Raw genomic sequence first — 27,435 nt, 5'->3', positions numbered from 1 at the left:
CTGCTGAAGGAGAGGGTGCGCCCGATCCTATTGAGTTACAAGACCTAATTCGAAAGGTCTTCTACACAATTAGGGGCAGAAGGACCCCAGGGCATGTCCTCCAAGAGCTTTATGACGACCTTAAGCTGGAAACGGCTTCTCCGCAAAAGCGGCGGCAGATCGTTCAGCTCCTGGAGCATATGAAAAGAGATGAAACCTCCAAACAAAGAAATTTCTGTCTCAAAACGGATCTATTGGTCCGCATCTCCGATTGGGAGAGGGAACAGCCTTAGGTCGAAGCTTGGCTCTGGGGGATAGAGAAAAACGAGTGAGTATTACACCAAGAATTAATTGACAAGCGCATGAGTTTTCTCAAGTCGAAGTCGAGGCTTTTTGAACTTTGTTGTAAAACAACAAAGGATGCCCTGAAGGGGAAAAAAGAAAAGAATCATTAGCACTCAGGACACTTCCTGTAATGGTTACTGGGACCGAAAGAATGGCACTAAGAACTAAAGCTACACCAGGAAGGAACTCCCAAAGGTTGCATAGAAACTGGCTGCCATCGAGCTCATATAGACGAAAGGAATCTCGAGGAAAGATAGTTAGCTCCCCATGGAAGGAGAAGACATAAGGACAAGACCTTTTACTGGTCAGCTGGAAATAGACCTTATCGGTGATCTCGCAATTAGCGTATAGAAATGTTCCAAATCACTCGTTGATAGTGTAGACTCGCCGAACTCGGAACCTCTATGCTAGGTTCTAAAGGAAGGAGCTTTCTGGATTTGATTTGAGCAAATAGCCTTCTCGGAGAGATCCGCTCGTGCACAATCGGACGCTTCGCTACTTTCCGCCTCGTCTTCCCGCTTTTAAAGCGGGTTTAGGCACTCCACGGGTCTTAACGTTGCAGGCAGAATTTCGATTCCATGGGGATAGCTTAACCATTAGGGAGCAATCAGCTATGGAGTACTTTCGATAGTAGGGGCTCTAGACTTTTGTTTTGATTTACAGAGGCCAAAAAAGAGACTTTGAATCTGTCTTTGCGGGTCGCCCTAGCCCTAGTGGATCGCATTATAAGGATAGATCTTATCTTGCTATGAAGGTCTTAGCTGAGGTTGGTCGGCTGGGATCACTGAATGTTATCGTAGAGTAGGTAGCGTAAGAACTCGATCGAGCACTTAGTTGATAAGAGGGCCACTAGTCAAATCGGATTAGAAGGTAAGAGACTGGGTTACAAACAACTTCATGGTGAGACGTCTAAGCCAACTTTGGAAACTGAAATCACCGTTTATGGTTACTGACCTGGGCAATGAGTTTTTCTTGGTTAAGTTTGAAAGTTAAGAAGATTATGACCATGTGCTCTTTGATGGTCCTTGGATGGTGGCTGACCAGTACATTACGGTGAGGCAATGGCAACCCAATTTCGACCCTGAGGAAGCTTCTATTGAGACAGTGGTGGTTTGGGCGAGGCTTCCGAACCTTAACCTATGGCCACGATGCCGTACTTCCAATGGAGATCACAGTTAAGTTTCTCAGAGTAGCCTATCAAAATAACTTGACTCCAGGAGACTACAATGAGGCTATGTTTGCCGAATTGGATAGTCTTGATGAAATGAGGCTACTGGCCTTGGATCATATAAGGGTTCATAAGATGAGAATAGCTAGAGCCTACAACAAGAAAGTCAAGCCTAAATCTTTTGAGGAAGGAAAATGGGTATGGAAAACTATCTACCTCTTGATACAAAAGAAAGGATCAAAAGCTTGGAAAATGGTCCCCAACTTGGGAAGGCCCTTTTGTGATCCAAACTTGACTGCCCAACGGAGCCTATCATTTGATGGATATGGACGGTAAGTCCCACATTCGGTCCATAAATGGGAAATTTTGAAAACCTGACTATCCTTCTATGTGGGAGTCATACGAGACATAAGAAGATATAGAGACATCTATGGTAATAGAACAAACGGGAAGTCATCTAAATTGAAAGACTAAGCAAACCTGGAATGGAAGACTAAAGCGTTAAAGGACTGATTCCAAAGCCTTTAAAAACTTCATTGAGAAAGCTTCTCTAATGAAATCATCACCTCACCGAATTCTCCTAATTCTCTCCCTCTTTCTCTCACTAGGACCGGTATTCTCCGGATTATCCCTCCTAATCATAGGGCTATGATTCGGAGACGTGATAGCAAAGGGGATCGGCTGGTTAAGTGGTACCTACCCTTATTATACCAAGGTTATTACCTTGGCAACGAAAGTAAGTAAGGCCACTTTCTCATCACCCCAGTCTCTAATATGGATTTTGTGGTTGGTTCTATAAAGGAATCCTTTAAGCGTATAGAATCAATCTCGTAGCCTAGCTAAGTAGCAGTCTCATCGCCTTTTGATGGAGGAAGAACCCTTTTTCTCCTACTTTGAAGGAGGACGCCTGGTCAAAGGTCGGTACATCACCGGTCGATTCGAGTAATGCGATTTTCTAAATAATTTGACTACGTATTGAAGAAGACTACCAATTATAAATAACCAACCAAGAAGACGCCCCAATCAAAGCAAGAAAGACAAAGTAGCTAGACACAAGGACAACTTTGATCATCTCATAGATGATCTTCAAAGTTTCGCTTGATGAAGCATAAAATGAAAGAAGAAATATATCCAAGAGTCTCAGCCACAAGAGTGCTATAATGATAAAGATCAATATAGACTTGAAATTCGGCATTATATATATTCTGTACACGCCTAGCCCGTTATGGGACACTCTCAGCCGGTGGTAAGGGTCCCTAACTTGGAGCTTTACCTCAAAGTCAGTCTATCCACATTCTCAAGGTGATATTTTGAATCAATCTTCAATCAATCACGTGTGGCAACTACCATTTTACCTCTGGAAAAGTGTGAATTACAGTAAGTCTTAATAGACGGAAAACCACTCGAGCAGGATGGACACCTAAGTGGGCCACCCCTGGCTTCCTTCGTGCGGGCCCCCATTCCGAATCAAGTTTTGAGTTCTATCATTAGATGCATAATGGTGCTAAAACCATAAATTAGGTAAGGAACAAAATGTCTCAATCGTAGGTGGATCTCTCGCCATGGGTGTCACGTCTTCAAGCAATATTATTAAAATATCCATCAATATTAACATATGGAGTCACCCCTTGACTAAGACTATTGACTATTTTGAATCACTACTTTAATAGTAGTAATTGCAACAGCCAGAAAAATACCTGATCACTGATCAACGGGATCGGATCCTGGGTACAGAAAAGACCCTGAATAGCTTAGCTAAAGGCATCTTCCCACCTTTTATCCTCTCTGTAGCTACGCAGAGAGTCTTATTCTATATGGCTAGCTCCAATTCCGTCTATTTGGAAATGGGCAAGAAGCTTAAGCCCTTACTCGTGCTGCAATCAGGCTTGGCACCTTCCCTTCCTCCCTTTCTTCTGTGCGTGGGATAGATTTGAACCTACTTATAGATTGAAAGCTTACTCCTTGCCCTAAAATAAGCCAGTTTTGAATCAGACTTGAAAACTTTCAAAGATTTAGCAACTTGAGGGTCTTATCTTGAAAGGCAGACTAAAAAGAAAGACTCACTTCATTTATCCCCAGGACTTGTAACCGCACCGCCTACTCTTACTGTTAGAGTTCCGACTGCCCTGAACCCGTAACTGCTTTTACGGAAAGAAAGAATGAAATATGAAAGGTAGTTTCCCTCTTTCTTTTGCTTATCAGGGGGTTTCTAATTGGGTTCGATCATACAGGAGTAGCTCTAGCTCATGTTAGAATGAAGTAAGTGAGTGATGAGCAAGGCCCCTAGCGATAGGAGAAAGAAGAGAGGGAATGCGGGCTTCTTTCTACTCACTGGAGTTTTGTTTTGGAGAGAGCATTGTGGAGCAGCAAAAGGCATAAGGGGAGTCGGAATGGAATGAAGAAAGTAGTCTCCCCCGCCTTTCTCCGATTTGAGAAAGGGTATGGGGGACGAACGTTATAAAAAGAGGAAGGCAGGCTTAGTTCGACGTGGTCAGCAGTCCTATCTTCTAGAATAGAAGGATCGCTTCTGCTTTTCACTCATGGGCAGCTGTGAAAAAGAAAGAGGAGACCTTCAATCAATGCTTTCGGGCGAAGTCCTTCTGTGTAAAAGTGGTACTTTCCTATAGTTGATCAAGGCAGCTTTCCTTTGCTAGTGAATCAGATCTTTGGCCTTACCGTGTTACTATTCGGAGAATGGACTCTGTTAGGGGTTATCTCTTTCCATCTTCAGTCAGTCATTTCTACCGGCCCTTATAGGAGTAGGGGGCACTATAGGCTTAAGCTCGCTTCAATGCAATTTCTCCTTAGGCCGAATACCTAGTTGAGAGGGGTAATGTGATACCCTTCGTCCATTCAACAAATAGGGGCTGTTCAATAATTTGTCTTGCATTCCCTTCCCGCAATGCGAAAATTGCCGTTTTTTTTGGAGCAGCAGGCGAGGATGAAGAAGAAAAGGGGGGCAGAGGTAAGCTCACATACCGCTAGCAAGCATTGGTCCAGCAATCTCCATTGCGTATAGTATAGAAGCAAACAGAGTGCTTACTTCCGGAGCGGAGTTCATATGAGTGAATAAAGCTAGCCTCATATTCATTATTAGGGATTTGACGAAGCCTGGCATGAGCCTCGAGATAGGACGAGGAGCGAGAAAAGGTCTTGGCAGGTGAAGGTGTGGGATCAGACACACACCGTTTGAGACTCGGAGGCAAACCAGAGGCCGAGGCACCCCTCTCTTTCAAGCTCATGGACGATCGAGTGGCTGGATTGGCAACCCCATTGATATGCTCCGGCGAAGAACAGGGCTTTGCGTTCTGGGTTGCAGCCAACCAAGGTTCCAAGGCTTTTATTGCCACCGTTCAGGCCTTCTTTGCATTATCCGTCTTCCTTTATCCAAATAGCCATAGGAGAAGCTGAGCTAGCTAACCTAAGTCCGTTGCTAAAGTTCTCAAAATAGAGTTCCATTCCCCTTACTCTGAGTTCTGGTTAGCCCGCAACCTCTCGCTCGAGTGACTTCGTGCCTCATATAGCTAGCTATATGAGTAACTTCGTACCTTTCAATCTTTAGATTTCGGGTATGGACAGAGCGAAATAGGGCTCTATATCCTACTCCGGTTAAGCGGCACAGGGTTGTAAACCGTACTTGATCATTGGGTAGTGCCCGACCTGAGTAAAGTTGTAGTGATCCCTCCTACCGAAAGGGTTGTCAAGTCTCTCTCGCCCAGCCCCTTTAATGAGGAGGAGCCATTTTTTTTCTCTTTTTGCTTCGTCTCTTTCTTCTCTAGGGGACTTTGGCACAGCTTTCTTAGTTACCACTCCAATCCTATCGACTTTTAGCTGTGACTAGAGCCTCTTTATCTTGTTGCGTCTACTGCGTCTTTACTTTAATTTGGAAGTTTCTCCAACTTCAGGCATTGAATAAGTCATTGTTCTCGTACATTCTCCCCTACATGCGGGTTTCCAGACAGAAAGATTCCCCTTAGTCATACGGGGTGAGTTTTCCCTAAGGAATGAAAGGCTGATCGCTTGAGTCTATAGGCTACCTCTCCTATCCGCTTCTCTACAAGGTCTACTTTCTTCTTCCTTCAGACCGGGCCAAGCCTTTAGTTAAAGTGGGTTTGGGCTAGGTCGTAGCGCTCCTGCCGCGTCTTGGCAAAGTAGGCTGATGGGCAAGCCTCCTCCTGCCGCAATGGTGTGGGGCGTCAGAGGCTGTTGCCCCGTGGCCAACTCGAAGGGGCTGAAGTTTGACGCAGAGCTTTTTGGTTGTTAATTTATAGCAGCACTGAGCAACATCCAACAGCTCCAGTCCTTCTGGTTGGTTTGCACTTAAGTGCCTTAAGTAGCCCTCGAGGAGTCCGTTTATTCTCTCCGTCTGAGCTTTCAAAGATATACCGACCGCAGGTATCTTACTTACCATCAGATACCTACTGTCGTCTTCTTACATTACCTACCATAAAATATCGGGTTTTCATCATCAGAAACAACCCGATTTCCGAGACCTCTTGCATTGCATTACCATAACGAAAAAAAAAAGAGAAATGGCTCTTGTGACTCGGAATGAGCCTTTCCTTTAATGGTTGGGGGAAGAAAGGAATAGCGATGGATTCCTATGAAGCATTCAGGAACAAGAAGATTCAATCGGACGACGAATTCTTACGTGGTCCAAGGAAATCAAAGGTCCGCTTCCACGATTTCATCTATATCGAATCTGAATATCAGAATAGCTTATATAGTCATGATTCAATTCAGGTCCACTGACTTTTGATTGATTTCTCTTCGGATCTGATTGGAACATTGGAGAAGTAGGAAGACTTTGGCGGGCGATTCAGAATGGGTATCTAGAATATCTATGTCCTAGGACATAAAATATGAATAATGAAGAAAAATAGATATATAAATAAGAATTTGTAGGCGGTACACCTAATTCAAATTCTTTTCCTGGGATTGTAGTTCAATCGGTCAGAGCACCGCCCTGTCAAGGCGGAAGCTGCGGGTTCGAGCCCCGTCAGTCCCGACCTAGGATCCGATTCATCTCTCCATTTTCTGTTAAAAGGGGGAATATATATAGGGTTTAGCCATCCCTATTTTTTATCAATTTTTGTAGTCTCGCTCTAAGTTAGAAATGAGAGTCGCTTGGCCATAGCGTGGAATTTGGATAAATGGATTGTGGGTCTTATGCTATGAAGGGCTCAGCATGCCGGTCAGACATTATCACATCCGGATACTGACAACTTATAGAACTAGATTAGATGGAGCTTTCTCTGGTCTCAGTTTAGCTGAAGCCTCTATGTAGGCAAGCCGAACGAACTTCAGACCTTCCACTCCTTTCTACTACTCCACTCGCTCCCATAAAATGAAAAAGTTTAGAATCGGGTTCAGCTCAGCAAGTCTAAGCCTTCTTTCCTTCAGTTGTAGTCGTAGAGCGAGGAAATAGGAACGCAGGCCTATCGCCATTTCGCTATCGCTTAAGGTACCTTTGCTTATTCTCTTAGCTTAGTCTATTAGAGCAAGAATTAGTCGCATATCAACTGTTTATAGAATGGAATAAACTCGCATATCCGATGTAAGACTTTGATTACACGAAGATTCTAGAAAGACACCGGGGGAACACCTATTATTTCATAACCTGCATTGGTGCGGTAGAGCGGCACCTGATATGCTCGATCCATAGAGAAAGAGGGAGTACCAAGTTGTATTCAGGAGTATCACCTATCCATCAATCAGTCATCCCATTTCCTTCCTGTGTGACACCGTGTGCTTTGGTCTAATAGCTTCACCTCCTTCGTTCCATAATAAAAAAACAGAGCCTTGTTGGCAAACTACAATCACTTTGGATGGTCTGCCTCTCATCCGCTGGCTTTTCTCGCTTCAATCCCAGTGGCCTGGTGTAGGCGTCCTGGCTCTTCCTTTCGCTTTGGCTCTATTCTCCTTCCTTGGGAATTTCTTTTCTTTCTTTTTACGGGTCGTAGCGGTTCTTCCATGTAAACTTAGTTGCAAAGCATCCTAGAATTGGATTTTTCCAGTACTCTCATACTAGGCTAGGCTTTTGCTTCTACTGGGATTTTGAGATCAATTGCTATTTAATAGGGTGGACATGAAGGCCTTGTTCTCTTTTCGACGGTAACTCGATAAAAAAGAAGCTAAGAGAGATGTGGCAAAGAAGGAATTGATAGAGGTGCGCCGAGAAGTTCCATACCCTCTTGATAGAGTAAATTACCTGGCTTGTACTTACTTAAGTAAAGATTGGCTTGGTGTTCATTCTACCCACGGAGCGGTACAACTAGCAGCCCCCTTACTAGGAAGGAAAAAGGCTAGCGCGCAACGGCTGATGAAAAGCCAGCCACTTTTTAGTAGTAGGTTTTGGCTTGCCCCTTTCTTAGTAAGATAGGTGCTTAACGCCCTATACAAGGTGCTTGCTGCTAGCCCGGCCCCTATCTTTAATCTTAAGTAAAGTGAAGTAAAAGCAATGAAAGCCCAACCTCTTTGTTTGAAGCTTTGCCAGGCATATTCATATGTTGAAGCTTTGTTTCCCCTAATTCTGAAACACAACAATCAATAGACTTTTTTCTATACTCTAGGAAAAAGCTTCTCTTTGATAGCGGTCATAGGGGAGTTCAGAAAGATCTGATCGTAGATAGAGACTAAAACCTGTGCGGGGGTAGGGGCGGATGTAGCCAAGTGGATCAAGGCAGTGGATTGTGAATCCACCACGCGCGGGTTCAATCCCCGTCGTTCGCCCATCAACAAATGGACCATTTGTTGAGGTTAAAATTCTTTTTTTTTCAAGTAATCTCGAAGTTTTCACACGCATCCAAGCAATTGGTATTCGATTAAACCATAGAAAGCATAGATTCGCCTCGCCTACTTGGATTCGGCCCCTGCTTGCTGTGAAAACAAAGAATCCGGACATGTGCTGAAATGCCTTGTAAGTGGAGACAGAAAGCGATAAGAACCAGTGACGGGAAAGCCTCCCATAAGCAAAGAAGAAAGAAAAAATATCGTTGTTAAAAAAGAAGAAAAGAAGCAAGAGTTGGCACTTAGGATCTCTGAGTCCCCAGGTAACATAGTGAGGAAAGAGAATTCGACCCAAGACCAAAGAAGGCTTTCGCGCGTGTAGACGTGTAGATAAGTTCCGGCCGAGGAAGGTGGGAGGTAGCGATCTCATCCAACAATCCTCTCCTCATGTCGAGGCTTCGGACCTCTAGGAATGGGCCTTCTCGCGAGCTCAATAGCCTTTTTTCATAAAAGCTCTTCATAAAGACCTATGAGACCGCGTTTATCCTTAAGATATAGGAGGGCTACTTACTGGTGGAACACTTTGAAGGAAAGGTACAGAATCTGAGTCCTAGGCCACAACAGCACCTCTTTATCCCGAATCTTTTCTTTTTCCTCATCAGCTTTCGAGCCCCTTTCTACAAAATCTCTTGCTGTCTTTTCCCGGTTGGAATCCTTTTTTAGCCGAGTTTTGTCTTTACCTTTCTCCGCTGCCAGATAAGTTGGCTAACCGTGGCCCTACTCCTTTCATGCCTCCCCCAAAATACATCCACTCTGTAAGGAGATGAGAACTCTTGGTCTAGGAGTCAAAAAGAGGTGGAACTTCTATTCTATATATACGCTATTTCGCGCTGAGCGAGGCTGCTTTCCCTCCTTACGTTGGAGTAAGCTTCTTCTCTGATTTCATCACCTTCTCTTTTGTCAAGCAAGGAATAACCAGCCTGAGGGAAGTATTCGTTAAGCAAATCCGTACGCAAATAGGGAAAAGTAAAATAACGAGAATAGAAGCAGTCAATCGGTAGAAGGCAAGCAACTCTCGTAAGAGGTCTTCCCGGTCTAGCTTCACTAACTGTATTCACAGTTTTCCAGATCTACTTTCTCATCGGACAAATCAAGGAATCAAAATGACAATAACTACGATTGATGGAGGAGAGACATATGTAGGTTGGTACAATCGGGGGTATCACCATATTAAGCTTATTTATTGAGTCAGGATTCAAAGAGATACCGTACAGGTCTGGCTTTTTTCGATTGTTCCTGGCCCATCGAATAGAGTAGCAATTTATTTCCCGGGAGCACATAACATTTTCTTTTTTTTTACGCAATTAACATAAGCAGTGACCTTTCCCCTACATTGAAGAATAATATTGGTTCCATGGATCATATCACATCATTTCCGTGGACAAGGGAAAAAGGGGTCCACCCTACACCCTCATCAAAGGATATAGTGATGAGATCCTCTATGCGGAGGCTAAATCAGAAGCCAAAGCCTATTATATAAGGATTTGGATCCTCTAAAGTTAAATTTTACTTTAAAGAGTAAAGTGTGATCTCTCACCATTGATTTTATAGGTGGGATCAAGAATAAATATGAAAGAGAAATTATTCAATGGTAGAAAATCACACTTTACTCTCTAAAGTGAAATTTAAAATTTAGAGGATCCAAATCCATTATATAAGGTTGTATTTGTTTGGGTTTATTAAATTATCAAATTCGACTCGATCTAATTGGTTCAACCAAAAGTTTGATTACCCAGTCAGATGACTAACCGAACCACCCATTTGGATCGGTCATGCATCAAATATGCTGAGATCCTAGTTGACCTGGCCCATTTTCATCAAAACTGACGACCCAACCAATTTATTTGACCTGGGCCGGGTCATGATTTTTTAATATATAATGAACCGCGTCGTTCACTCGTTCCAATCCTCCCCCTTCCTTTTTCCCCCTTTCCCTATCTGAAGCCCTAGTTGCTGAAGATCACCGCCAGTCCCCAAAGCTATTTCCTCTCTCGACTCTCTTTCTCAGTGTCTCGTCACTATCTCCCACGAGCCCAAGCTCTCGGCAGCTCATCTCATCTCCGGTCTCTCACCTCTCGTCTCCGGTCTGTCAAGCTCTCGTCAGCTCAAGCTCTCTCCTGCCCTTGCTTCGCCGGCCGGCAGAAGCAGACGGAACGCATCTGGTCAATCGGGTGGTGGTAGTCGTCGTCTTCTTGCTACTCATGGTCTCGGTCTCGCACCTGGTTTCGATCTCTCCCTTCCCTGCGCTCTTCGACGCCGGTAACGGAGGCAACAGATCCCGATGGGCTGGTCTTCGTTGTCGCTTCGAGTCTTCTTGTTTCGAGCCTTGCAGTCAGTCTCTCCCTTGCCATCAGCTTCTCCTTTGCCGTCAGCTTCCTTCGCGCAACCTTATTTGGTGAGTTCCCCTTGTTCCTTTGCCGTCAGCTTCCTTCGCGCAACCTTATTTGGTGAGTTCCCCTTGTTCTTTCTGTTCCAATTTTGTCTCTGCATCACTCCACTTATGTATTTGTTGCTGAAAGTTATTTGATACTGAAAGTTATTTTTTTCTCTTTATACTTACATTGTTCAATAAAAATACCAAGATTAGCCACATTGCTTTTGATGGTATTGTTGGAAGTAGGAATAAATGGGTGCATCATATAATATGTATAATGTATAGATTTGGTCGGATGGTACTAGGGTTTAGGGTTTAGGGTTTAGGGTTTAGAAGTGCACAATTATTCATTCATGTGAACCATCTGGACTATGAATGAGAATTAACATCATTTAGTTACATACATGTTATTTCCTAAACAAAATTTTCGTACTTAGTGCTTCTCATTTAGTTTCTTGATATATCTGTACTTTTATGGGGTTGGGTCTGGTTGGGGTGTATTCTAGGTGATGGAAATTCTTGTACCAAGTCTGGAAACTGAGTCAAGCCTGCATCGGAAGGTGTGGACCTATTTTTTCTTGTTGACTCCATTGCTCAAAGTTCTCTTGGTTTGAAAGGTGATTGTTTATGACTTGTGAGTCTTGAATCTTGCTTACAGAAAGGGAAGATGTAAATATGTGTTTGTTTATACATTCATTTTGAAAAATAGAATTGGTTTCTCTCAGGTGATGGTGGTGCATTTTCATCTGCTATGCAAGCTGTCCTCTCACGCTTATTGTCTGCTGCTGCTCCTCTTGGACATACTACGCAAGAAAATCGCAGGCAGTGTCTTAAGGCAAGTTGATATTCCAGTTTACTTAAAATATTTGTGCTTTTTAGCTTTTTCATATATCTTTCCGTTGAATCATTATTCTCTATAACCTTTCCTTGCAATTGCTGAGGTTTTAAGGCTGTGGTTGGAGAGAAGAATCCTTCCGGAATCCATTGTTCGTTGCCACGACGTATGTTACCTGTTAGAGAAATGGAGGGTATGCTTGTTAACGAATATGGAAGGTTTGAATTTGTTGTGATAAAATGTTCGTCTTGATATCCTTTCACACTTGTAGGAAATTTTTACTTAAAAGTTGCATTTGGTTGTGCAGCAACTCAAGTTTTCAGTTTCCTGGATTTTGCATGCGTCAAATGCATAAAGATGAAGATGAAGAAGGGAGTGATTCTGATAGGGGGAACTTTGAGGCTGTCACTCCCGAGCGAAAAAAAATAAGGCTGGCCCTATAAGCCAAGCCTTTATTTTGGTACGTGAGACCCACTGGTCACAGCCTCAGGGTTAGTATCACCTATTTCTGCTTGTTTCGTGTTCCTCCTCGTTTGAGTCTTGCTGAACTTCTTGATTTTCTTGTTGTTCTTAATTCTTTTAATGTGAGTTTTTTTTTTATATTCTTCTATTTTTTTTCTTTAATCTATGTTTAACTGTGTTTCTTATGCTCTTTATTTTTTGAACAAAGGGGAAGACAGAAGCATAGTTTTGAACTTTGAACTTGTTCAAATCTGAAAATTTGACCAAGACTTGAGTGGGTTTTGTTTACTGATAACCAAAATTGATCTTAAAGTTGTACTATTTTAAAATTTGAAATATTTTGTCTAATGTCTAGTTGGGATGAGATCCAAATTGTTGTGTTTTCTATAATCTGATTTTGCTAGTGTAGAAGTTTAAATAATAGTAGCACTAATATGATAAAACCCTTGTTAGGCGCTCAAGTGGCAAGCATATATAAAAGATTTAACACCCTTCAGTCAGTTATCCAGTTCTTTTGGCTTTTAAAATAGGTTGCCCTTAGCCCTAGGATTAAGTTATGACACTAAAACTACTCATATTAAGCCTTGCCAAAGATTCAATTTTAAAGTATATGGATAGAAATTATATTTTGGTTTGATTTATTAGTTTGTTAACTTTCATAATTGTAAATTGTTTGATAAAATGCTCCAATGAAAAAATTCCAACATACTGATTCATAAGTTCATCGAGTTGGAAAAATTGACATGTGTATAGACTATAGATAAGTATTTTATGTTTCTCTTATTTCACATTTCCCTCTATATATTCATGGATCTGTGTGTTTGTGATTCAATTTTAAAGTATATGGACAGAGATTACATTTTAGTTTTATTTTTTAGTTTATTAACTTTTATGTTTGTAAACTATTTGATAAAATGCTCCAATGAAAAAATGCAAAGATACTGATTCATAGAGGTCCCAGTGTTAACTTTGTTAGTTTCATGTGTAAATTTTGCTTTTAGCTGACCTTAGCTTGTGTTTTGAGGAGCTAAAGAGTTAAAGTTCTTACTTCTTAGTTGATGTATGTAGTTGTCATGATAATTTTCTGAGTTAATGGATGTGTTTCTGAGTTAATTAATTTTCTTAATTCTTAATTGTTGTTAACAGTAAATGACTATTAATTGTTGTTTTTGTTGAGTTAGCTATGTTTTATTGTTGTTAAATTTTATACTTAATTTTGTACTATTAATCTTATTTTGAATTTGTTGGGGGAAATCAAAAGTAGCACATACTTCAATAAAAAGTCGAAATATGTTTGTCAAGGCTCCCGGGGATGAAGAAGATCGTGTATGTTTCAGAGTCTTTCCAAACACCACGGTGGGGTGGTTTTGCTGGATCATTTCCTACCTACGTGAAGTGCCTGAGCAGCTTATGGTACCCGTGTTGCTGAATGAGGTTGAGAATAACGCTATAATAATACACGATGACGAGCGTCGCTGATGTCATTTTCAGGCGTAAGCTATACTTTAGTTTTCCGAACCACCCACTAGTACCACCGCAACAACCAGTCGCCTGTACTTCAGCTACCCAAACCACCCGCAACAACCAGTGATCCATGATGTGATCCATGATGGGAGGGTGGGGGTGGGGAAGTGAAGTAATAGATTCTTGTGCTCTCCTTGGAAAAAGGATTCTGGTGCTGTGGGTGGTTTGTAAAACTGAAGTATAGCCTACGCCTCAAGGCATTAGCAAGCAAACAAGAGAGACTCAAATTAATAGTATGATTTTGGTTGATTTCCGAATTCTTACCGTTTTTTTCCCTTCATATTATTAGTATAATTCAATTCAATACAGGGAACAAATTTTTATAGGTAACTAACTGATATAGTTAAAGTGAATAAAAAAAAGTATAGACTTTATGGGCGAACATGAAGCCCAATTATATATTTTTGCACAGCGACAATAATTCCCGCTATCTCTTGCTCTCAAGAACTCGTGATCTAAATTCTAGAGTAACAACCAAAATAAATAAAAAAATTAAAAATAAATAAATAAAAAATAAATTGAGTACCACTATATGTAGTTCAGTTTTTTTTAACAAATTAAATATTTATATTTCTAAAATTTATGAATTAGTATGTTTGTATTTATTCATTGGAGCATTTTATCAGATACAGACAAAACAGATATAAACCAAGGGAGAAAATAATTTACGTGAATCAGTCAAAACGAAAACTGCTTCATGAATCTACCGTTTATATGTAGTTTGAACTCTATTTCTACATAATTCGAACCAACTTGGTTCGAATTATACATAAAACACGCACACACTAATTCGAACCAGCTTAGTTCGAATTAGTGTGTGCCTGGTTCGAATTAGTGTGTGCGTGTTTTGTGTATAATTCGAATCAAGTTGGTTCGAATTATGTAGAAATGGAGTTCGAACCAAGCTAGTTCGAACTACATATAAACGTGCATTGGTGAATTCATGAAGTAGTTTTCGTTTTGACTAATTCACGTAAATTATTTTCTCCCTTGGCTTATTTCTGTTTTTTACCCTAAAATGTAATATTTGTCCATATACTTCAAAATTGAATCATAAACACAGATCCATGAATATATAGAGTGAAATGTGAGTAGTTTTAGCAAAAGTTTAATATGAGTAGTTTTAGTGTCATACCTTCATCTTAGTGCTAAGGGCAACCCGTTTTAAAAGCTAAAAGGAGCGGAATAACTGAATAAAGTTAATTTGGATCTTATCCCAACCAGACATTAGACAAAATATTTCAAATTTTAAAATGGTACAACTTTAGTTATCAGTAAACCAAATCTGTCTTAGTCAAATTCTCAGATTTGAACAAGTTCAAAACTATGCTTCTCTCTCCCTTTTGTTCAAAAAATTCAGAGCATAAAGAAACACAAAGAAACTCAACGTTAGAAGGGTTAAAAAAAACAGGGAAATCAAGAATTCAACCAGGCTCAAACCAGGAGGAATAGCGAAAGTGAGAAGGAGGAGAGATGGGTGGTACTAAGCCTGTGAGGCTGTGACCCAGAAGCACGGGCAGAAGCGAATGCAAACACGGTTGAAGGAGAATAGCCGAAGGAGAAGAGGAATGGATTTGTGCGTGACTAAGTGTGAACTGGTTTACCGGGTTGAATTTTTTTTTATTTAAAATTGGTTTTTTTTAATGGTTTTGAAAATATGGATCTTCTTGCATACCCCTAAATTTAACGGATTTGAATCTTTTAAAATTTGAATTTCACTTTAGAGAGTAAATTGTGATTTTTCACCATTTATTTCATAGGTAGGACCAAGAATAAATATGAGAGAGAAATCAAAGATAAAAGATCACAATTTATCTTCTAAAGCACAAATTCAAAATTAAGAGGATCCAAATCTAAATTCAACATATACAACTAAGAAATAAAAGATTTATTAGAATAGTAATTTTATGTATTTTATATCACAAAGACAATATCTTTTACGATTAAAAGAGAAAAAAGGGAGGAATTAAAAAAGTTGAGTAAGCGAAACAGATGAGCATCATCCATCTATTGATGTGAGGTGTGAAGTTGGCATCAACTGAGTATGGAATTCCATTACCTATTAAAATACATTAATAATTATATGAATTGCACTTTGAGTTCATACTACATAAAGCATAGTTCTATTAATTCATCTTTAACCGAACATGATACATTTTGGGCAAGCATGGTTCTATTAATTCTATGCCTTATTTTTGAGTTATGCATGCTAAAACTTTGTAGAGGTTATACAAAAAGCTAGTGCCACAAAAGATACTTCATTAGCCTTCAATATATACCATTAACTTGATCAACCATGCTTCACCTACCTAATCAAGTTCATATAAAATCAGCTATGCTTATGCTTCATGCATTCTAGAACAATGAAGACCACCACATAACTAAAAAATTCATAAATCAACATATACAATGTAAGAGCTTTGATTATTTATGCATTAGTTTGAGAAATAAAAGAACAAAAACATAGACTCACATTTACATTAAATCAAAACAACATTGGTCCCTTGCATTGCAAATTACATAAATCAAAAGCTGAAAAATATATATAGAACTACTAAATTTCAACATCATCAACAACCACCTACTAATTTGAAAAATTCCATTTTGAAATCAAGCAAAAATAAGCAAACTAGAAAGACAGAAACTCTAAGAGAGGGAGAGAAGAAGAAGAAAATCACCTTTGAGGCTCTGAAGCAGAAACAAGCGCACCGCAAATCGGCTTCAGTCTTCATGTTCACGAATTCGTCAGGGAGTCAGGGTCTTAGACGATCCAGAAATTTTAATATAGAAAATTGTAGATATTTTTTTTCATTTCATGAAAATAATTAACATATAGTTATTAGAATGAGTTTTTTAAAAGATTTATTTTAAAAATAAATTATAAATTATTAATTATTTAAAAGACACAGTACCCTTATAGAATACAAGATATAAGATATCTTTATAAAAAATTTTTTTAACAATGTAAATTTAGAAGAAAAATGAGTATTTTTTTACAAGAAAAGAATATCTAAAGTACATAATGTGATTACCAAAATATAACTACATACGTCATTATTAATATAATAATATCAATGTTAAATATGTTAATATAGAAAAACAAATGATTTTTTTAAAATAAATATAGAGATTATTATATAAAAACTAATTTGAAAAGTATAAAGACTTGAGGATATGATATTAAATTAGTTAACTGAAAAATATTAGTGAATTAAACAATTAAAACATAAATCCATCACATAATAAAAAATAATACAGATAAAACTACTAAATTACATAATATTTTTTTTATTTTTTAAAAACATATCTCACATAAAAATATAATTTTTTTAAATTTTGGGAGGCTGATACCACTATTCACCCCTCAAGGTCCGTCCAAAGGTCTCACTTACCGAAATAAAGGCTTGGCTTACAGGGTCAACCCTTTTTTAATTTTTTTTGTAGGTTGAAATTATTTCAAGGGGCTGATATTATTCTTGAGCTCAATTGACATATGAGTTTGATTCAACATCTAAAGAGCGAGCCACATAATCTATTTCAAGCACACAAGGCTGGAAAGAGGAGGCGGCCCATTTGACCATAGGTAGCGGCGCCGAGGATGGGGCTTCCGCAAAGGGAGAGCGATGCTCGTATTCTATTCTGTTCTGTCATGTTCCCTCAATCGTGGCCAAGCCACCACTACTCCCACCACTACTCCTGGCGGCGGTATTTCCTGGATCGTGAAGTTGACACCTGAAAAGAGACTAAGCCTCACGCACCAGCAGCTGCTGCTCGGGAGAAGACTGTTACCTATATTATTTCTTTATCAAGAATAGGCTTATCATTGTAATTATTTTTTAGTGCGAGCACATAAAGAGTACATAGTATATAAGGTGTAATAACTCAACAAATATTTTTTAAGGGGATTATTCATTCTCTTCAACAATGAGAAGAACTTATCTTTCTCCCTCTCTTAATCCCTTTTAGTTCATCAAACCATCAACATCACAGTTTGAACAGTTTAGGGCATGAGATTTTCTTCATGGTGCGGTAGCATGGAGAGCAACCAAGCTGTGAATCAAATTTTTTAAAAAAAATTATGAATTGAGATCCAATTCAATTTTGCCATTTTCTTTCTATCCCTAATTTTTCTTTCGACATTTTCTTTCCCCATTCTTACCTCTTCCTTCAAACTCATCTAATAGAGTTTGATGAGAGGCTATTTCGCAAGATTCTTTCATGGTGAACATAGCTGTTCCGATCAACGAGTTTGAAGGAAGAAGACCTGAATCCTTATTATTCTGTGGTTCATTGATTTCTCAAAATAGCGAACATCGTAAACAGATCCTCCCATTGTAGAGGTCATAGAGCTACATTGGCTTGCTCTCATTGTAACAAGCAAGGCCACACAGAAGATGTATGCTATAAGAAGTATGGGCAATCCTCTCATTTCTATCAACAACAGCAACATAACACCACCATCAATTACGTGATCACTGAGGGGCATGGGGCATGATGATATACTCAGTGACAAACAATCCCAGCTCAATTGTCTCCAAGAGAACACTGGAATATCAAGATCTGAGTTCACTCCAAAGCAAAGATTTGCCTTGTTAGATTTGATCAAAGACAAAAGTGTGCAGCAACAACCTCATAATGCAAATCAAATTTTGACTAATTCCATTCAGACTTTCACTCCAGGTAAAACCATTGCATTATATTTTAATGCGAGAATTATGAGTATTATCACTCCAAAATCTGCACTATAGGTCATTGATTCCGGTGCAACAGATCATGTGACTTTTGACTTAAAAGATTTTGCAAGTTTTCAAAATATTGCTCCAATCAATGTGATATTGCCAAATGGGACCAAAACTGTTAGCACCATCATTGGCACAATCACATTCTCTAAAATTTTTTTCTCAAAAATGTTTTATACATTCCTTTCTTTTATTTTAAACTGATCTCTTTGTCAAAGTTAACCTCAAACTTACATTGTCAACTGTTAATCAATGATAAGTGTTGTGAGATACAAGATCGATCCATATTAAAGATGATTGGCATTGCTGAGTGTATAAAAGGGTTATATACAAGGAGTAGAGAACCAGAATTCTCTCACTTTCCCCCTCTTCCAACAAAGCAAGCTTCATTGGCAGCAACTACGACTACTACTCATTCCACCACACCTTCACACAGTGAGCACAACAACATTTGGCATCTTAGACTAGGACACACACCCATGCATAAATTGATTTTTCTGAAGAAGTATTATCCTTTTATAGATTGTATTGCTTCAAAACTTCCTTGTGACTCAAGTCATTTTGCAAAACAAAAGAAATGATCTTTTAATCTTAGTACAACTGAAATAAAAGAATGTTTTGACTTAGTTCATATAGATATCTGTCTCTTCCAATGAAGGACATACGTATTTTTTTACTGTGGTGGATGGCAAAAGCAGATTCACTTAGATTTTTTTTTATGAAAACCAAATTTGAAGCATCACAATTGGTTATTAATTTTGTGAATTTTGTCAGAGTACAATTTGAAAAACAAGTTAAGTGTATAAGGACTGACAATGGGCCAGAGTTTACTCTAAAATCCTTTTTTGCATCAACTAGAATTTTACCCCAAACTTCTTGTGTAGAAACACCAGAGCAAAACGAGATAATAGAGAGAAAACACCAACATATTTTAGGTATTGCTAGAGCACTACTATTTCAATCAGGAATTTTACATTATTTTTGGCAGTACACAATTGCTCACGTCATTCACCTAATTAATAGGCTACCCAACACTAACCTGGATAATGCTAGTCCTTACAAGCTTTTGTATGGTAACTTACCTGACTTTTCATATTTAAGATTATTTGGTTCTCTTGTATATGCCTCCACATTAACAAATTCAAGAACAAATTAGACCCAAGAGCCAGAAAAATAGCTTTTCTCACTTTTAAATTAGGAACAAAGGGTTTTCAACTTATTGATTTAAAATCAAAGAAAATTTTCATATCTATAAATGTAACTTTTTATTAAACTCATTTTTCATTTTTACATTCTACTAGCACTAACATTCCTGTGGTACTCACTCATACTCCACAATGCATTGATCTTTTTCAATATGATACACCATTCACATATCATTTGCAATCACCTACACATACCACACTCACAGAGTCAAATAAACATTTCTTAAGTTCAATGTACTCACCAATTGTCTTACACACCATTACACCCATTACCACATCACACACTAACAATGCACCTGCATCACAATACTCTGACATCACACATGACTGCATTACTAGAAATCTGAAAGAGTCAAGAAACCGCCTACTTATTTGAAGGATTATCATTGTATGACAACCCACATAGCTCACTCTAGCAACTTTACCAACTCTAACTCTTTATATCCTATCTCACAACACTTGTCATATGATAAACTAACCCCAAAATATAAGTCACTTTCTCTAGCCATCACCTCAAATCAAGAACCTAGCACTTATGAGGAAGTGGTTGCACATGAATATTAGAGAAAGACAATACAAGATGAATTGACAGCTCTAGATCATAACAGAACTTGGTGTCTCGTGAACTCTAAAAAGACAAGAAGGCTGTGGGTTACAAATGGATTTTTCGGGTAAAATTCAATCCCGATAGCACCATAGAGAGGCACAAAACGAGGCTAGTTGCAAAAGGATTCACTCAAGTGCAAGGAGTCGATTATGGTGACACTTTTAGTCCAGTTATCAAAATGACTACCCTACGAGTAATGATAGCATTAGTAGCGGCAAAGAAATGGCATTTGAAACAGCTAGACGTCAACACTGCCTTCCTTCATGGAGATTTGGATAAGGAAGTTTATATGAAGATACCACCCGGTTTGACTATGTCACAACCAGATTTGGTTTGTAAATTGTAAAAGTCTTTATATGGGCTTAAGCAAGCAAGCAGGCAATGGAACATTAAGCTCACTCAGACTCTTGTAGATGCTAGTTATAAGCAGTTTTTTTTTTATGATCATTCATTCTTCATCAAGAAACAATCTGAAAGCTTCACGGCCATTCTAATATATGTTGATGACTTGGTTCTAACCGGGAATGACATTGGCGAAATTAATTCCATCAAGCAAAATTTGGATGACAAATTCAAAATAAAAGATCTTGGTGATCTCAAATACTTCTTGGGAATGGAAATAGCACGCTCTAACTCTGGAATTCACATTTATCAGCGGAAGTACACCATGGACCTTCTCAGAGATTTTGGTTATCTAGATTGCAAGCCTCTCTCTACCCCCATTTAATTATAGTCAGAAACGCTCAAAGGAATCAGGTACCATTTTAACAGACAACACTGTTTACAGACAGCTCATCGGCCGACTCCTTTACCTAACAAACACTAGACTCGATATCTCTTATGTTGTGGGACGTTTGAGCCAATTTTTGAACTGTGCAACCACTTCTCATCTACAGGCTGCTTTTAGCGTACTCCGATATTTAAAAGGCCGACCTACAACTAGTCTCTTCTTCTCCTCTACTTCTAATCTGCATCTCACTTGATTTGCCGACGCTGACTGGGCTACATGTGCCGATACTCGTCGCTCCGTTTTCAGTTATTGCTTCATGCTTGGAAACTCTCTCATTAGATGGAAGAGTAAGAAGCAAACCACAGTCGCCAAGTCCTCTACAGAAGCTGAATATAGGTCTCTTGCTGTTGCTACTTGTGAAGCTAGTTGGTTATCTTTCTTAATGGATTTCATTAGTTTGCCACTTCAAAAGTCTATCATTATATTATGTGACAACCAGTCAGCCATTCACATTGCCAATAATCATATTTTTCATGAAAGAACCAAACACATTGAAGTGGACTGCCACCTTATTCGTGAAAAGTATTTGTCTGGTCTCATTCATCTTATGCCAGTTCGTTCCAAAGATCAACTTGCTGATTTTTTTACCAAAGCTCTCCCACCGGGTCCTTTTATTGCTAATGTTTCCAAGTTAGGATTGTTAGATTTACATAATTCTGGCTTGCGGCAATGTTACCTAGATTATTTCTTTATCAATAATAGGCTTATCATTGTAATTATTTTTTAGTGAGAGTACATAAAGAGTACATAGTATATAAGGTATAATAACTCAACAAATATTTTTTAAGGGGATTATTCATTCTCTTCAATAATGAGAAGAACTTATTTTGGGACACCTCTAACTTTGGCCACTAATAAGCTTAGGTGAACCTTTTTTTAATTTTTTTTATTCAACATCTAGAGAGCGAGCCATATAATCTAGTTCAAGCTCACAAGGCTTCGTTCGTTTCAAGGTCATAGACAAAACAACTGTTGGGTTGGTCAGACTTGTTATGTGTCACATACGTGGTGTTCCTATCAAACTTATGGTTCCAAGGCTGCTAGAGTAAGACGCCGAGGAAGACACCGAGGACGGGGCCTCACGCACCGGCTGCAGCGGCTCGGGAGAAGACACAGAAAACGCACTGACACAGAAAACGCCGAGGAGAACGGCATTGATCAAGGAATGAAAAGGAGGAACTGGAGACGGACGGTGATGCTTGGCGGGATGAAATTGTGAGGTATCAAATGCTGAGGGAAAGATTAGTGTTACCTAGATTATTTTTTTATCAATAACAGGCTTACTATTATAATTAATTTTTAGTGAGAGTACATAAAGAGTACATAGTATATAAGGTGTAATAACTCAACAAATATTTTCTAAGGGAATTTTTCATTTCTCTTTAACAATGAGAAGAACTTATTTTTCTCTCTCTCTTAAACAGAATGAAAAATAATTTATGTTCTTCTCATTGTTGAAGAGAATGAAAAATCCTTTTAAAAAATATTTATTGAGTTATTACACTTTATATACTATGTACTCTTTATGTACTCTCACTAAAAAATAATTACAATGGTAAGCCTATTATTGATAAAAAAAAATCTAATTAACATCATTTAATCCAAATATTTTTTAATCCTCCAATTTTCATTTTCCAATCTACCAACAATTAAATAAGGCATTCTAAAACAAAAAATGCCCAATGTCGAAAAACCTAATGCTCATGTCTCTCGTATCCAAAATAAAAACAAATAAACATGTCATCCATCTCAATTTGAAATGCCCACCATACCAATAGCATAATATATTAAGGATCCAATATAAAGCTTTTATATTAATCAACCATTCAAATTAAATTTTGAAATATCTTAGAGCACACAATATTAATGGTATAATTTTTCTTAAATTATATACTTTCATAAATATAAAAAATAATTCTTTATACTAAATTATTATACTGTAAACGTTAGTCTATATAATGTTTATAAAAAAAATTAGTTACATCATAAAAATTGAATTCAAGAAAGTACATAGAGAGTACATCAAAAAATCCTAAATGAGTGAGAGAGTGACGGCGCCTGATGAAACGACTTCCTAAAGGAAGACTTGATGAACCGCAGCACTAAAAAGGTCAAATCTAACGGAGATGAAGTGCTACTAGACGCAGAGGCAGAAGAGAACGGAAGATCAGCGGACATGAATCTACAATCTGTGAATGGTTCCCCAAGTTTTGAGAGTAGCCAGGAGAAGGAACAAAGGGTACCATCCGATTTTAAAAAAGGAGTGACCTCGTCAAAGATGAAGTCAAACAGTGGAAGTAGAGTATGTGAAGTCTCTTATAAGGATAGACTCTTGATGGGAGGTGCGGGAACGTCTCTTTCACCAGAGGAAATTGTTCAGATGGTAGCGGAGGACTATATGTTGGAGGAGGTCTCTGAAGACGGTGCCGGCATAGCAGCTCCCTTCAATCCAAAGCCAGAGGTTGAGGTGAGTTTGGCAGAGTATGACGAATGGTGTCGTTCATGGAAGCTTCCTCTTATTGTCAAGGTACTCGGTAAGAATATTAGATTTCGATCTATGGACTCGCGGGTTCACCGTTTTTGTCTAAGAACGGGGATGTGAATGTAATTGATCTGACTGGAGAGTTCTTCCTGGTGCGCTTTGACAACGAAGGTGACTATAAACACGCGCTCTTTGAAGGGCCGTGGCAGGTGGCAGGGCACTACCTGTTAGTACAAAGATGGAGGCCGTTGTTTCAACCGTCAGAGGATGCGATGCAAAAATTAGCGGTATGGGTGAGAATTTCGGAGCTGCCGATTGAACTCTACACCTATCACTTCCTATGGGGGGCAGGTGAAAAGATCGGAACAATATTAAAAATTGATCAAACTACTTCTATACACTATAGGGGAAAGTTTGCCCGCTTATGTGTGGAGGTGAATCTGTGAAACCAGCTTGTTCCAGCTATAAAAGTTCTCGGAAAGGAGTTTAAGGTAGAGTACGAAGGTCTCCATCTTATCTGCTTTGGTTGCGAAAAGTATGGGCATAATTGATGGTTGCCCAGAGAGTAGGCGACCGGAAAAGGAGAGCAGAGAAGCTACAATGGAGGGTAGTAAGGTCCTCGGGGATCCTCTAGATGCAACAATGGCGATTATTGCGGACAAGTCGAATTTAACTGTTCCTTATCCATCTCAACCGTCGCCTAATGTGTTGGAACAGAATCCTGTGGCTCAGGAGATTTCAAATTTGACAGCAAGAACTGATTCTTCAGGAGTGTTTGGGCCGTGGATGTTGGCTAAAAAACCCCAGTGCAGATTTAATCGAAGCAACGGTAATGTTGGGACCTCAATTCAGACAGGTAACCCAATTGGGTCAGGTTCACGTTTTCAATCTTTGGAATATGTAAAACAAGAGGAATCCAATATGAAAGCACATGTTCATAAAGAAGGTTTTCTATCAAATAAGCACTCAGTACAAGCGAGGAAGACTAAGAAGCTAGAGCTACCCCACACACCTCCTCCTCTAAGAGCAGGCTAGTTAGGGCGAAAGGTACTTCTAAAACCCAAGAAGGAAGGAGTTTTCGTGAGAAGGAGGGTGGAGCAAAGAGTACTGAGGAATCATTGGTAAAAGAAAAAGAGGTAGTGGAGGGGGTCTCTAAAGATAACTTGGAGCGAAAAGATACAGAATACTGGAGGACTTTAAATTTGATGAAGCAGATGAAGTATATGGCGGGGGGTGATATATATATATATTCCTAAAACACGTTTTTTTTTTTCATCATTTCTAAACAAATATTTAAAATTTATCAACAAATAAAAAAAAGCAATACCCACAGAAATATCCTAAACTTCCAAAAAAGAAATAATTGGACTGCCCTATATCACAACCAGACTAATCTATGAATCAACAATTACAAATTCAAAAAAATAATTTCTGCAATTAATATTAACTACAAAATAACTTTTGTAATAAAAAATATAACCCGAGATAAAAGCAAATATCAGTATAAACCCACAGAACCATAACAGAGAACATTATCCCAAACGCCTCATTTGAAGAGGCGCTTTTTAAAATTTACCAAGAAAATGAATGATGATCTTCGTTAAAATTACAGGTGAAAACTCAGGTGAAGTTGATTTCATGTGAAGTTGATATTTGATAGTCGTTAGATGAAAATTTAGTCAAATCAATTAAATTATCTCACGGCTCTCAGGTATCAACTTCACGTGAAGTCGACTGCACATTTCCACCAAAATTAAAATAGTAGTTTGGTTGTTTTTGGTAACTACCATAAAAGAAAAAAGGTAAAACTACTATTAGTATTATCAGAACTTGGAAAACAAAATTAGGGCCACCAGAAAATTCGGGATTTTTTTTCCTTTTATATATAACTTTATTTTCTATTTTCTATAATTTTCTATAATGTAAAGATTTTCCTACTTATGATTATCTTTGTAATTCCTCCTTATAGTGAATTTGAGTGTTTTCTACCCATTTTTTTTTACATGAAACTATCACAGATTTAAAAAAAAAGGTGATTTAAAAGCATCTTACTCCATGTGAACTCTTAATTGGTTTGGTATACAAGACATTATAATATCTATCTATATGTTCTTTCATGTGATTTTCAGCTTTCTTTACTAATCTGATATCATTATAATATAGACTTGCTATTAAAAATCATTAATCTCGTACCAATTATTAGTTTTATTACAATAATACCGTTAATAATCCATGTCAAAGTGTAACCATAGCTTCTACATATTTTAAAAAATTATATTAAATATAGTAGTTATTTTAAAAAAATTATATTAAAATAAATATAGTAATTATTTTAAAAAATTATATTAAAATATTAAGATTCAACAAGTGATTCCACAAAATTAGTTTTTCAATTATTGAGTTCTATCATATAAATTAAATAATAATAAAAATTATAATTTTAAAAAATTAAAAATGAAAATATAAAATTTTAAAATACAAATGACAAAGTAACTTTATAATAATTTTATTATTTTTATTATTTTATATAGAGAGAATTTTGTTTATTAATGATTAAAACATAATACTAAAATTAGTACTATAAAAAATTGTTTTAAATTTAATATTATGAAAAAAATTATATAAGAACTAATTTGATTAATTTTTAAAATTTTAGGGATAAAAATGACTCACGTCTAAACTTTCAGGGAATATTTTGATTATAAATAATTTTTTTACATGTCAAGTGACACGTGGCGTGCTAAGTGTCACTGATCTGACACGTCAACCAATCATCTTATGACATGTGGTATTAACCTACCACGTCATCATGCTACGTGACACTTAACGTGACACGTCATCATTTAACTGACAGAATGATCAATTTGACTTACGTGTTATCTTTTACGGACTAATATGATTACAAAAGGGTAAAGTGTACTTTTTGTCTACCCCTAAGTTTTATTTTGTTTCTAAAGTTTTCGATTTGCATCAAATATACACTCAACGGCTAAATTTTCAAAAAATTTAAGAGCAATCTAACAATAATGCATGAAAATTATGCTTGATTTGTTTGTGTTGAGGGTTGTTCTTATGAAATTGTTGTTGAATTAGTCTTAAATTTTTTGAAAAGTTAGCTGTTAGGAATATATTTGATGCAAATCGAAAATTTATGGGACATAATTGAAACAAAATAAAATTTAAGAATATTTTTAAAATTTTTGTCAAATTTTAAAGACAAAATATATTTTATCCTTAAAAAAATGATTCGAGGACTAATTTAAAAAATAAATGATATTTTAGAGACAAACTTCACTATTAACTTTTAATATAATACGTGTTCCTTAATTTTGTTTCATTGGATATGTGTTTAATTAGGCATGACTCATGAGTTTGACTTTTAGTGTTCAATTTAATATTTGTTAGGAACTAATTTAAGTATTTATTTTTTCTTATTTTGGTAAGTAGTTAATAAAGAAAAATTGATAATTATAATGATATAAAAGTTATTATTATTGTTATTTTATAGGTTTGTTTGGGTGAATTTTAAGAAAAGAGATTTTTTTGAATTATTTTTTAAAAATATAAATAACATTAAAAATAAAAGAGATATTTTTATTAATTTAATAACACTCAAACAAATATTATAATTATATTAATTGATAAATACTTGATTAATATCATCAACACTTATTAGGAGAGAGAAATAAATATCTTATCTTCTGCTTTTAAAATAATGGTGTAACTTTTTGAGATTATTAAATTAAACCCAATCATTTAACTCAAATACTCACCGCCTAAAAAGGTTAGTATGTACTTAGCATTTTCGAATTATATAATTTGAAATAGATTTTTTTTTTTAAAATTGAAAACGTATCCAATAACAAACTATATAATCTTCATAAAAATGGAAAGAAAAGAAACTATAAGAAAATGAATGATCTTCGTTAAAATTAAAATAGTAGTTTGGTTGTTTTTGGTAACTACCATAAAAGAAAAAGATAAAACTACTATTAGTATTATCAGAACTTGGAAAACAAAATCAGGGCCAGCAGAAAATTCGGGATTTTTTTTCCCGTTTATATATAATTTTATTTTCTAGTTCTATTATTCGCATATCCTTTTTAAATTTTAAAATTTTATCTATTTATTTTCAC

The 27,435-nt window shown here is 37.4% G+C and overlaps 2 long non-coding RNA genes across 4 annotated transcripts; both read left to right on the top strand.

Moving 5' to 3' along the window:
* Positions 1–10,201: 10,201 nt before the first annotated feature.
* Positions 10,202–11,646, top strand: LOC107495925 (uncharacterized). 2 transcript variants are annotated; one of them, XR_001593541.3, is made up of 3 exons: positions 10,202–10,676; positions 11,162–11,272; positions 11,381–11,646. It is a non-coding gene; the product is annotated as an uncharacterized LOC107495925 (long non-coding RNA). The 2 variants fall into 2 exon arrangements; XR_001593540.3 differs by having other exon boundaries at positions 10,202–10,728.
* A 4-nt stretch (positions 11,647–11,650) lies between these two features.
* On the top strand, positions 11,651–13,873 carry LOC127748330 (uncharacterized). 2 transcript variants are annotated; one of them, XR_008010317.1, is made up of 3 exons: positions 11,651–11,708; positions 11,798–11,981; positions 13,217–13,873. It is a non-coding gene; the product is annotated as an uncharacterized LOC127748330 (long non-coding RNA). The 2 variants fall into 2 exon arrangements; XR_008010316.1 differs by having other exon boundaries at positions 13,214–13,873.
* The last annotated feature ends 13,562 nt before the right edge of the window (positions 13,874–27,435 follow it).

This window comes from Arachis duranensis, chromosome 6 (assembly GCF_000817695.3).
Source record: "Arachis duranensis cultivar V14167 chromosome 6, aradu.V14167.gnm2.J7QH, whole genome shotgun sequence".
Lineage (NCBI taxonomy): Eukaryota > Viridiplantae > Streptophyta > Magnoliopsida > Fabales > Fabaceae > Arachis > Arachis duranensis.
Note: the sequence above shows the minus strand (reverse complement) of the source record. Positions and strands in the feature narration are given on the sequence as shown.